The sequence below is a fragment of the Rhagoletis pomonella genome, unplaced genomic scaffold (genome assembly GCF_013731165.1).
Source record: "Rhagoletis pomonella isolate Grant_MI unplaced genomic scaffold, Rhpom_1.0 Rhpom_scaffold_00005, whole genome shotgun sequence".
NCBI classification, from domain to species: Eukaryota; Metazoa; Arthropoda; class Insecta; order Diptera; family Tephritidae; genus Rhagoletis; species Rhagoletis pomonella.
In genome coordinates this window covers 68392385-68403504 of record NW_023458559.1, presented here as the reverse complement: position 1 = coordinate 68403504, position 11120 = coordinate 68392385, and the positions used below count along the sequence as shown (strand labels likewise).

Below are 11120 nucleotides of genomic sequence, written 5' to 3'. Positions count from 1 at the left end.
TTTTTTTGTAGTTGCTTTTCTTTCACTTATTGTCATAATCTGTCAAGTCATAGACCCGTAACGTTCGCTGCTATTGTGTGGCTAGAGAAGCGGCGCGCATTGGCAGCAGCGACGAAAATTACATCATTGATTATTGTGGTATGACATAAGTGACATGGCGATGTCAAAGTGAAAAGAAAATCGGTGATTGCCATCGATTTGTTTCGGAAATTCGTACCAAAATGAGGAATGTGTGTCAGTTGTGAGAAATGCACGGTTAGCGAAATTAAGGGGAAATAGTTGAACAAAAATTTAATAAAAAAATGTAGCAAATTGGGTGCATTGGAGCGAAGTGAATTTAAATGAATGGGAATGTTATATATTTTTCCTATATTTTGCGATAAACTGATTCAATTCAATTTCACATTAGTGAGTAAAAAGTTTGAATTTTTGAATATTATTTGCCGATTCTTAAGCAACCTCTAATTCCTAATAACCTCTTTAAAAGAGGCTAGGTTTGGGTCGCTGAACATGAAAACAATACGATTTTTTTTCATAGAAGCGTTTTGGCAGTTTTTTCGAAAAAAGTATTTTTTGGTACTTTTCATAGATACATATTTGTCATTATCTTTTGAATACACCCTCTAATCGACGTACCGTTCGAAAGGTATTGATGTGCTTTTTACGAAAATATATACATATGTATCTAACTTGTGCAGATTTAAATACAAATTATTACCGTAACAGCCGGTTTCACCAGCAATTTAAATGGAAAATGACTTTTTTTCTGTCAATTTCCATATATAATTCAAAAAAAATAAAATCACCCACCACCAACCATTTATGTTCTTGTCATTAGCACCAAAACCTGTTAAATAAAAGAAAACCATTTGCGCTTAATAAATTTTAATAAATCGTTTCTAAGTTAAATACAAAATATTTCCTAAACATTACTTTTCATTGCCTGATGATGGGAATGCAAATCCGACTAAGTTCTCAATTATGGGATTAACAACATTACAAATATGTAATTTATTACAGCAATGCCTAAATGACACAACTCAAGTTATCAAGAAAACAGTATCAATAAATGATGCTATTAAAAGAGCGAGCAGTGAGAAAGTGCCTTAAAAACTTTTTGCAGAAGAAAAGTCAAAAAAGATTATCGCCACAAACAAAATAGCGGAAAGATTAAAAAAAAAAACTAGTTTTTAGCGTTAATTGTATTATTCAACACCGTATAAAGTGCCACACCCACAAACTCAAAATACTCAACAAACCTACACTACTCATCGCACACCTACAGTACGGGCGGGCAGCAGTGTTACTCACAAAACTAGCTACTAAATATAAAAAATATAAAAAAACAACTACTTTTATTCTGCCACTTCATAATGAGTAGCCAACCGGCCAGCCAGCCCGACAGCATCGACTTAGCCTATGACATGTGGGCTGGCCAATTCGAATTTGTCGGACCCGCAACGAACAGCAGCAGCAGCAACAGCAATAGCACCACCAGCAGCACGATAACACTCAACAACACCAACAACAACAACAGCGCATGTTTCGGCAGCGACAAACAAGCCAATCATAAACGCTCCAACGAGAGTTTAGAAGATTTGAACCTCAACTTCGATACAACAGCCACACAGTCGACCTTGAATAGTGGCGCGTATACCTTGGGTTGTAATCAATATCAATATAATTTTGGTAAACAACCGATACTAATAGATCAAGAGCAATTCTTGAGTTTGAATCCAGCTGATTTTGAAGATATTGTGCCATCGGAACCAAATTCATTGGTATTCATTGAGAATAAATTGAGTGACGATAATTGTGAAAGTGAACAAATTGGTAGTAATAATAACAACAACAACAACAACAACAATAATAATAAATTGATGAATTTAGAATCTTTGACAAGTAAATTTAATTCGAATAAAACAAATAATACAAATACAAACGGTTTCAAGTTGGAGAATTTGAAAAATTTCAAAAATAAATTGCTCTGTGATTTCGAAGACAAAACGTCGATGGTGAATGGGAGTGCGGTTGTTGGTAGTGTGAATAACGGTGGCGCGCTGGACGCTGCTGATATGCAGGCACATCACTGTTGCAACAACAAAATGAATGGTTTGAGTGCCGAAATCTGCGATAATCTCAACGAACAAGTAAGCATTTGTATATTTAGAGTTAAGAATGTTAAAAAAAATTAAGCAAAATATTTGAAAATTATTACAACGTGCGACAGTAAATTTTTCACACAAAAGATATATTGATTCTTTCGCGAAACCATGGGTCAAATAGAGTTAAACTGCGTTTTCAGTCTTCCTCTCTGACATCAGGATTTTTATTTACAAAGACTTTGAATTTAGAGATACATATATGATAACTGATAAACAGTATGAGTGTCAAATAAAAGAGAAAATTTGTTGGTGCATAAGGACGATTAGCTATTGAAAATGTCTTAATATACACTCAACCACTTCCGCTAATTTCGTCATTACAACTTTACTAGCTTAAAAAAAAAAAATAAAATTAATTGAAAGGACATTTTAAATACTTATTCGAGCTTGTGAAAAAATTTAATTTATTTCAATTTTGCTGAATTTTTCTCTTTCCTTTGGTAGCAATATTGGTATTCTACATTGCACTGAATATATTAAATAATTTAGTTTTAATTAATCTTTCAAAGTCGTTTAAAAAAAGAAGAAAAACTTGAAACGCGGTCTTACTATATTTGGCTATACTATACACTGAGGGAAATAATGCATAGTAAAAATGAATACTTTATATTTGATTGTCGTTTAAAAATGTTCGTATTTAAAAATAATATTTTCATACAAAATTTATTACGCACGTATTTGACTGTTCACATCTGAGTATGCATATGTAAGTGTACATACGCACCCCAAGCATGCAGAGCGCCGCACTGAGAGCGGTGACAAAACACACATACACACATAGCAAGAATGGTAGAATGAGAGTAGAATTCTCAAGAATTTCTGTCAATCGTGCATACATAGTACATACATGTTTATCCGGACAAATCGCGTTCTGTGGTGTTGATGGATATTCAACATTTGAAAGCAAATTTATATGTCTGGATGTAGCTGAGTGCGCAAAGATGCTTGCCACAAGTTGTTGGTATCCGGGGTTGGTCGGGTTCGAATTCCGCTGCAGGCAACATGCAAATAATTTTTTTTTTTTTAGTTTTTTCTTGATTATTCACTTCTCGGATGCTTTTTCAGTACGAACGCGGTCATTTTAATATGCGCGTAATTGAATTGAATATTTACCGATATACAGTACTTTCGTTGACGTTTATAGTAAGATCAATTACGTTTCTATTTGATTTTAATATTTTTTCCCCTCAGTGTACTATTTTACTATAGTTTTGTGAGTTTATTTATATTTATATAATATTATTAATATTTTATAATATTTTTATATAATATTTCTGATTTTGACCCACGGTGTTATTAGGTCTTTTATATTCGATTACAATATGTTTTTTTTATTACACTATTTAGTTTAAAAGTGTTGTAAAATTCTTAAAAAAAAATATTATTTCGCGTGAAGCGAGATAGCAGAGGTGCTTTCTACCAAACAGAATGTACCGAGTTCGGTACCAGCTATAAAATGTCTTCTGTTTATTATTATGTATAACCATTTTATCGCATTTTTCGTACCTTTGTTTGCTTTTCAGGAACTCTATGCCTATTGAAAGCAACTCAGTTTTAATATTTATTTATGTACACATTAGATTTTTTCAACTTCTTTGGTTAAACCTTTTTTTCGATGAAATTTAGCAGAGCTCTTTTTCCGTTTCAGGAACTCTAGAACTATTGAAAAGCTTCTGAAAAGAGTTTTTATTTAATTTTAATTTAATTTTTTTTCGAATTTTTTCGAGCTTTTTGAAAAAAATATTTTTTTGGATTAATTTGGTAGAAGTTTTTTTTCCTTTTGAGGGATAGTTCTACTATTGCAAAGCACAGATTTAATTATTATTTTTTTGAAATATGAAACCTTTTGACTTTTTTGAAAGGAAAGTTTTTGTTTGCGTAATTTTGGAGAACTTTTTTTGTCTTTTATTTTCCATATTTATTTTTGTCTTTTTGCGTCATTCCATATGCCAACTTCACAGACATATTTTCACCAGAGCATAATCATTCCATGACATGACAAGAGAAAAGGATCTGCTTTTCAATTGCCTACCCATCCCAAAGTCAGACCTGCTCTCAAGATTAACCCTTCGCTCTATTTGCAGGCTAGCATTATTGATGCTTTCAAAACTGCACCCTAGGTACATCCCTCTATTCCCGTTTACAGCTAGTTCAGCTTCGTTTGCCTCCTTCTCTTAGCAGGAAAATACTGCGCTCATGGCTCTGTTGTTGAGTCCGATGTAGTAAATATCATTCGCATATGCCAGAAGGTTTATTATATTGCTATATGTATATGACAGCGCTATGATTCATGTTGTCAGCTCATATTATGCTTTCTAAGATCAGATGGGTCTCGATCTACTCGGTGAAGTCCTTCCCAGTTCGGACAGCAGTTCGGTTTGTGGTGGATTTTCCAGGTCTGAAGCCACGCTGATTAGGTCCAATCAGTTGGTTATGAAGTGCTTCAGTCCCTCACACGGTGTCGTTGAAAGGTCTATCGCCCCACATCCCTCACTGCCAGCATCTTGAGCTTTTCGCAATTACGTCTTTCGGCGTCTACTTTCTTCATCTTGAAATGACGCCTTTCCAATAATTATTTATTGTATATCCAGGCGTTGAATAGTTTCTTTTTTAAGCAGGGTTGGAAGTCGTTTGTGAAATTTTCCCACTGTTCGACCTTTTTCATTTACTTCCATATGCATATGCAGGTACTATGTACATATGTATGTATGCATGGATATGTACTACGTATTTTTGGTATTTACACAACCGATGTAGTCAGCTTATATTTTGCATGTGTGTGTATATAATTATACCTTGCAGAGTACATACAAACGTAGTGAGAAACCAATCAACTTGCACTTTTTCCTACTTTCGTCCTCCATTCAGTAGCACCCGTGCATCCACAACCAACTCTAGGTATACAAAGCCGTAACCCATTTTTATTTTTATTTATCCATACACTTGTCGTTCGCCTAAGCATAACTCTGACGTTTAAGGTCAATTTACTAAAGGCTGGTTGTGGTCAGCTAATGTTGGGTTAAAAATGTCAGTTGTCTCCCAGCCAGCAGAAAAACGTAAATTTTGCCGACAGTGCGGTCTGGTACAATTTTCCGTACCTGGAAATGTAGAGAAAACAACTTCAATTTTCATCCATTTTCATAACCGAGAAACGTTCGAAAAAGATCATGTTTTTGAAAGCAACAATTTCAGAAAAACAGCCAAAAACTTACCCATTGCAAAACAACTTTCGGTACGTTTCAGCCGCACACCGTAGCCCGAAAGGGTTAGTCAAAGTATCCGAAAATGGACAAAAATTCGCATTTCATTCACTTGCTTTTCCTTTTTAGCATTTTTTGCAGGCTGGGTTGCATTGAATTCCTCGCGTACTTATTTCGCTATTTTGCTAGTTTGTAGTTGTGGGTAACTAATTGTAACCCATTGGATGACATAGACACATTCATTCTGATGTACTAAGTAGTATATGGGGCATTCCAGCCCAATTCTGAAATCAATTGGCTTTTGCATCTCCGATTATTTTCATAATTTTTCTTGCCTGATTTTTAAACTTTTTTGTTCAGCCGTTTTGGAGATATCGATTTAAAAAAAAAACTTTCCTTCTTGTAAATACCTATAACTTTGCCTAAAATTAATCGATTGGAACCATTTTATTTATTTTTTTATTTTCAAAACACTTTTGCAATATCGACGGCTGAGTGGAAGATCGACCTATCTGAAAAAATGGCTAAAGAACGCCGTACTTCAGAATTTGGTTGAAGAACGCTCTATCTCATCTGAAAACATATTGAAAATTTGTTGAAATAGGGCATATTTGAATCGAATTCCGAAAAATAAGATTCAAAAAATTTGTAATCCCTATTTCTACAAAATTTTCAAATTTTTAATATGAAATGGTGATTTCTAAAAAAACACGTCTTTATCGATTTTCTTGAAAAATTCTTCTAAAAACTGTCACTCATTCCGCAACTTTTAAGCCTAGTCCGATAACAGGATAACAATGGGATGTATTTTTTTTCGAATTTTTAAATGAATGAAAAACTAAAAATAATTTGTTCAACTCAACGCCAATAACTCTGATTGCGTCCAATTAAATACATTAATCAAAAAGATAAAAAGTACTACAAGTACCACGCTACTACTAATCAAATAACTACACAGCGCTACATGAATCGGGCGCGGTTTCAGTAATATTTTATTAGATGGACAAATAACTGTCACATATTTTATTAAAGTTACGGAAGAAAGCTTTCTAGTACATATACATACATACATATAAGACCACAAGTACTACGTGGTAATAGAGAAAACCAGCTGCTGCGTGAAAAAGGGATATGAAAATTTAGAAAGAATTTTGTTCGATCAACTAATTTTTTCGTATTTTCAAATTACTTTTTCCTTTAACCCTTGGCGTTATTCTTCAAGTTCAAGGTCATTCACGATTTAATTCATAATTCAATTTAAATTGGTCTAGATTGTAAAAGAATTTTAAGCGACTGCCGTGCTATGTAAGCTAATAAAAATTCTTCATTTATTGTACAATACATTCAAACACATACGAGGGAGGCTTATAAATATTAGGGTAACTTTGGTTGAAGGGATTGCCTGCTCAAGTATAGTAGAGAGGCAAAAGGGTTGTTGTGGTACCATTTGAGGGGCCAGTCAGTCAAAGAAGCAAAAGTAGAACTCCTTACCAAACCTCTTGACGATATGGATTTCAGCACCCACATCACACCTAGAACTTCAAGGCTTTTTTAAATGAAGTTCGGAAACCTGAAAATCCCACCTTTTGTGGAGTGTAAGTGTGAAAAATGAGCGTTCTGTAGATCCCGCTAGGGTAGGGCAGTGAAAAATTTGTGTGCTATGCTTTCAATTCTTTCCGCATCGAACACATTTGCCCACCGGTCCATTCCAATAACATGAATTTGCCGAGATAGAGGACATTCTAGATGAATGACTAAGCCGGACATTTTCTTATCGAAGCCACGTTGTTCTACAAGTGGATATGGTTAACTACATTTTATTTGCCTTCTAGAAAATGTGTGATTTGAGCCATTATTTTCTGGTAGGTAAAGATAGACCCGCTCGTCGGTAAGCAGAGCTTGCTGTGAGAAACATTTTCAAATGGGAGTGCCAAAAGTAACTTTCCCTATTTGTATGTCCCAGTCGGTGCGTATTATATTTATGCAAGCGACTAAAGATGTCGGTTCGAGAGATATTTTGAAGTTGATATACTGTTGGTCGGTGAACGAGTGGGATAGAACCTTTACAGAGAGTGGCCTTAGAACTGCCCCCATAAATATGCAACAAAATCAAGTTGGGCTCGGGTCAAACGACAATTACTTGCAGAAACTATTTCAGCGCCCCCTATGTTGTGTTTCGAGCAATTGACGATGTAATCATAATCTGAAGATAGCTATTATCATGAATACTGTAGGCTTCTAACACCTAAGAATCTTTTTTAAAAGTATGAAAACCTATATGAATGGTTCCTGCTTTTTATCGTAAAATTGCTTGAACTAAGAACTTTTCAGTGCACCCTCGTACATTAAGTAATTAATGAACTATTTTTGCTTTGGTGTTTATGCCCGTCTATATGTAAATATGCACGAGTATATACATTCAAATACATGTGTAGCATGCCACATATTGACCACCACCCTTTCTTTCGTGCACAACAGTCGTTTAATATAAAATTGAGAACTTTGAACGCTCGCGAATTTAGTTTATTACAAATGTACGTAGTGAAATTATTAATAAAATACAAGTCAACGCGTAAAGACGACAAACGGTTAAATCTATACGAAGAAAAGAACCATGTTGAATACGGATGAAGAAAGTGAGGTAATTAATTATGATGTTTACGATATAAAATTAGTAGGAATGAAAAAAAGTCTTTTTACGAGTACTCTAAATTAAAATATGCATACATACATACATATGTAAGTACGTGTGTATATATAATAAATCAATAAAGGTTGGATACCGTAGTTAAAGTTAAAAAGCCGAAAATCGAAGACAGATAGTAAAAGCGATAACGTTAAATAGTACAAATGTCACATTAAATGGAAATTAGAATAAATAGAAAATATAAACAAAAAGGAAGAAGCAAGTGAAATTAAAACAAAATCGATAAATCCCAATAGCACACAGACTAGTTTGTGCCGCATAGTATTTTCAGCTTTAGTTTTCTCAAACAGATTTAAGTGCTGAAAAAAAGTGTGAATTAATTGTGATTGCTTTTAAATATGAGAATAAAGAAATATTTGTGCTTGAAATAAAGTTTATTGGCTATAATGTTGCAAAGAAAATACACCAAATCAATTACTGATAAACAAAAAAAAACAATCGATTTAAAAAAAAACCGAAAAAAAACCATCATTAAGCAGCGTAGTTCAACACTTCACGGTTTTTCATAACTGATTGGAGCTAATTTAAGGATCGCCCCTGGCCTACGCTGATCCAAAATATGTTCAGTTTTCTATAAAGCTCTTTAAAGTTTTTGTATGACCGCGTTCAGCGTAGTTAAAAGCATCCCCGATCGTCGAAAATCGACAAGAAAGATCTGCTAATAAGGAGGCCTTAGCAATGTGCTGTTCGCCTTTTAGCCATAAGTTTTTTCCTTTATTTAATTCAATTAATAAACATTCATTTCTCTTTTTAAAAATATCAAAAATAATAAATAAAAAAACTAAAATAAAAAAAAGAAAAGAAGAAAATAAAATAAAGCAAAAAATAAGTAGAAAATATTTTTTTAATTAAATGAAAATAAAAAATCTTATTTGGTTTCTTTTTAAAAGATTAAAACCAAATAAGAAAAGAAAACAAATTAAATCAAAATAGAAGAAAATAGTACTTACAAATGAAATATTAAAAAAATATATATATTTTTGGTTTTAGAACGAAATCTAAAAATACAAAGAAAATTAAATTAAAAAAAGAAAAATTAAAACAAGAAAAAAATATATTTTTTCTTTTTAAAACAATAAAATTTAAACATGAAATGAAAACAAAAGAAAAACAAATTAAATAAAATAAATTTCTAAAAATCAACTGAAATTAATAATTTTGTTTATCTTTTTTAAACCACAAAATCTACAAATGAAAGGAAAATTAAGCTGAAAACAATAAAAGAAATTAATTTAAAACAAAAAAAATAAAATAAGTTCATAAAAATTAAATGACATAAATAAATTTTCCTTTCAAAACAAGAATATGTTAACATTAAAAGATAATTAAATTGAGTTATAAAATAAATTTTATTAATAAAGAAAAAAATACAGAAAATAACTTTCTATTAATTAAATTAAAGATTTTTTTTCTAAAAAAAAAAAATTAAAAATCAAGTAAAACAATAACCAAAATCGCTGTTCGAGACTTGAACTCGGCACGGCTGTGCTTTGCGATCTAAATGATGTACAAGTGCTTTCTCTCAAAATAGGTTTTCACTATGAGTGGTGAATGAGAGAGAGCTTTTTTTCTAAGACGTTTGTGCTAGAATAACAAAAGTCTTTCGAACTATCTTGACATCTGTCTTTCATTTGGCTTAGCCATATTTGCCCTGTAAATCGGTGATAGCAGCGAATTGTGGAAATGCCTTGTACGCGTGAAAATTTTGTATAGGGGAAAAGCTGTCTCTTCTTCATGACCAAAAGATGCCCTCTGGAATAGTGATGGATAAAATAAGCATTTAATGGCGATGGGCACTGGCTTGCCCCCGGACAAAATTATTTTAAGCTTTCTATAATTTTTGTTTAGGCGCGCGCAGATTAAAAGCTCTCTCGGCCCATCGCTGGTTTATATGAGTGACGATCAGAGAGAGCTTTTATAGATTTAGAGTCTATTCTCAGATTATTCTGCTTCAAAGCTTTTTACGTTTTCTGACATAAGTGAAATCATTATTAACCAAAGGCCGGTTACTCAATGCCTGGTTAACGCTAATCTTCGGTTAAACATTGTTATATATGTCTTCGACTCCATGCATATGCAATACGTGGAAAACTTTGAGCGCTTTGAGCACTCCCCAAATATTTTTTGATTTCAAAACAAAAAAAAGGGGTCCTATCCTAGCGGTGGCGGCATTGAAATTCCGACTTTACTGTTTTTGAACCACTCTACTGTACATGTGTATATTCATATGTACATTTACATATTGAGCGCCCTAATTGGTTGTGAGTTAATCCAATTAACAATCGTTAAGGAAGCAACGGCAATTAAAAACTAAAATTAAAAAGCCCGAAATAAGCTCATCTTTTAGTGTGTGCTTAAATATGTGTACATGCATACATATGTATGTATGAATATGTCTGTAACTTTATGTCGAAAATGATTTTAATCTGCATGCACTCGCCAGCTTTATAACATCTCTGGCTGTAATCCATTGTAGCTCCAGCCTGCTATGTTGGCAATGCAACCTATCACTTAATTTGTGCCACTCGCCGTGCCTTTCGAAATCACAAGTATTTAAGTGTATATAATTAAATATGACTTTACGCACTACAAATTGCAACATTTATGCTAAGCTTAAAGGCATTGTGTTGCTCTTCCTTTCTCCAAATTGATAAGCGCAATGAAGAAGGAGAAGAAAACGAAATAAAAATTGAAGTGAACAAAAGATCTTTCATCAACAATATGCAGTGTTGCAACAAGTGGTGCAGCATATTGGATGCAATATGTGTGTATATCCATAAGTGTATGTATGTATGCACATACATATGTAAATACATTTCAAGTATATGTTCCACTTATTCATAAAGTTTCCATTTGATTAAACAGCGGAAATGCGCCACGATAATATTGAATCTGGATTTACACTGGTTTATATGTATAAAGCAGATTTATAGTAAAGAAAAGGAATGCAATGATAGATTTATTTCGTTTAGAAAATAAATTGTATATCGGTCAGTCATTGCAATTGCAATAAATATAAAAGTTATAATCAAATTTCAGACAAAAAAA

General features: G+C 33.0%; 1 protein-coding gene across 10 annotated transcripts in view; it reads right to left on the bottom strand.

Annotated features, from left to right (window-relative positions):
* Positions 1-11120, bottom strand: part of LOC118739453 (caldesmon-like) — a 185793-nt gene that overhangs the window by 14365 nt on the left and 160308 nt on the right. The window lies entirely within an intron of this gene.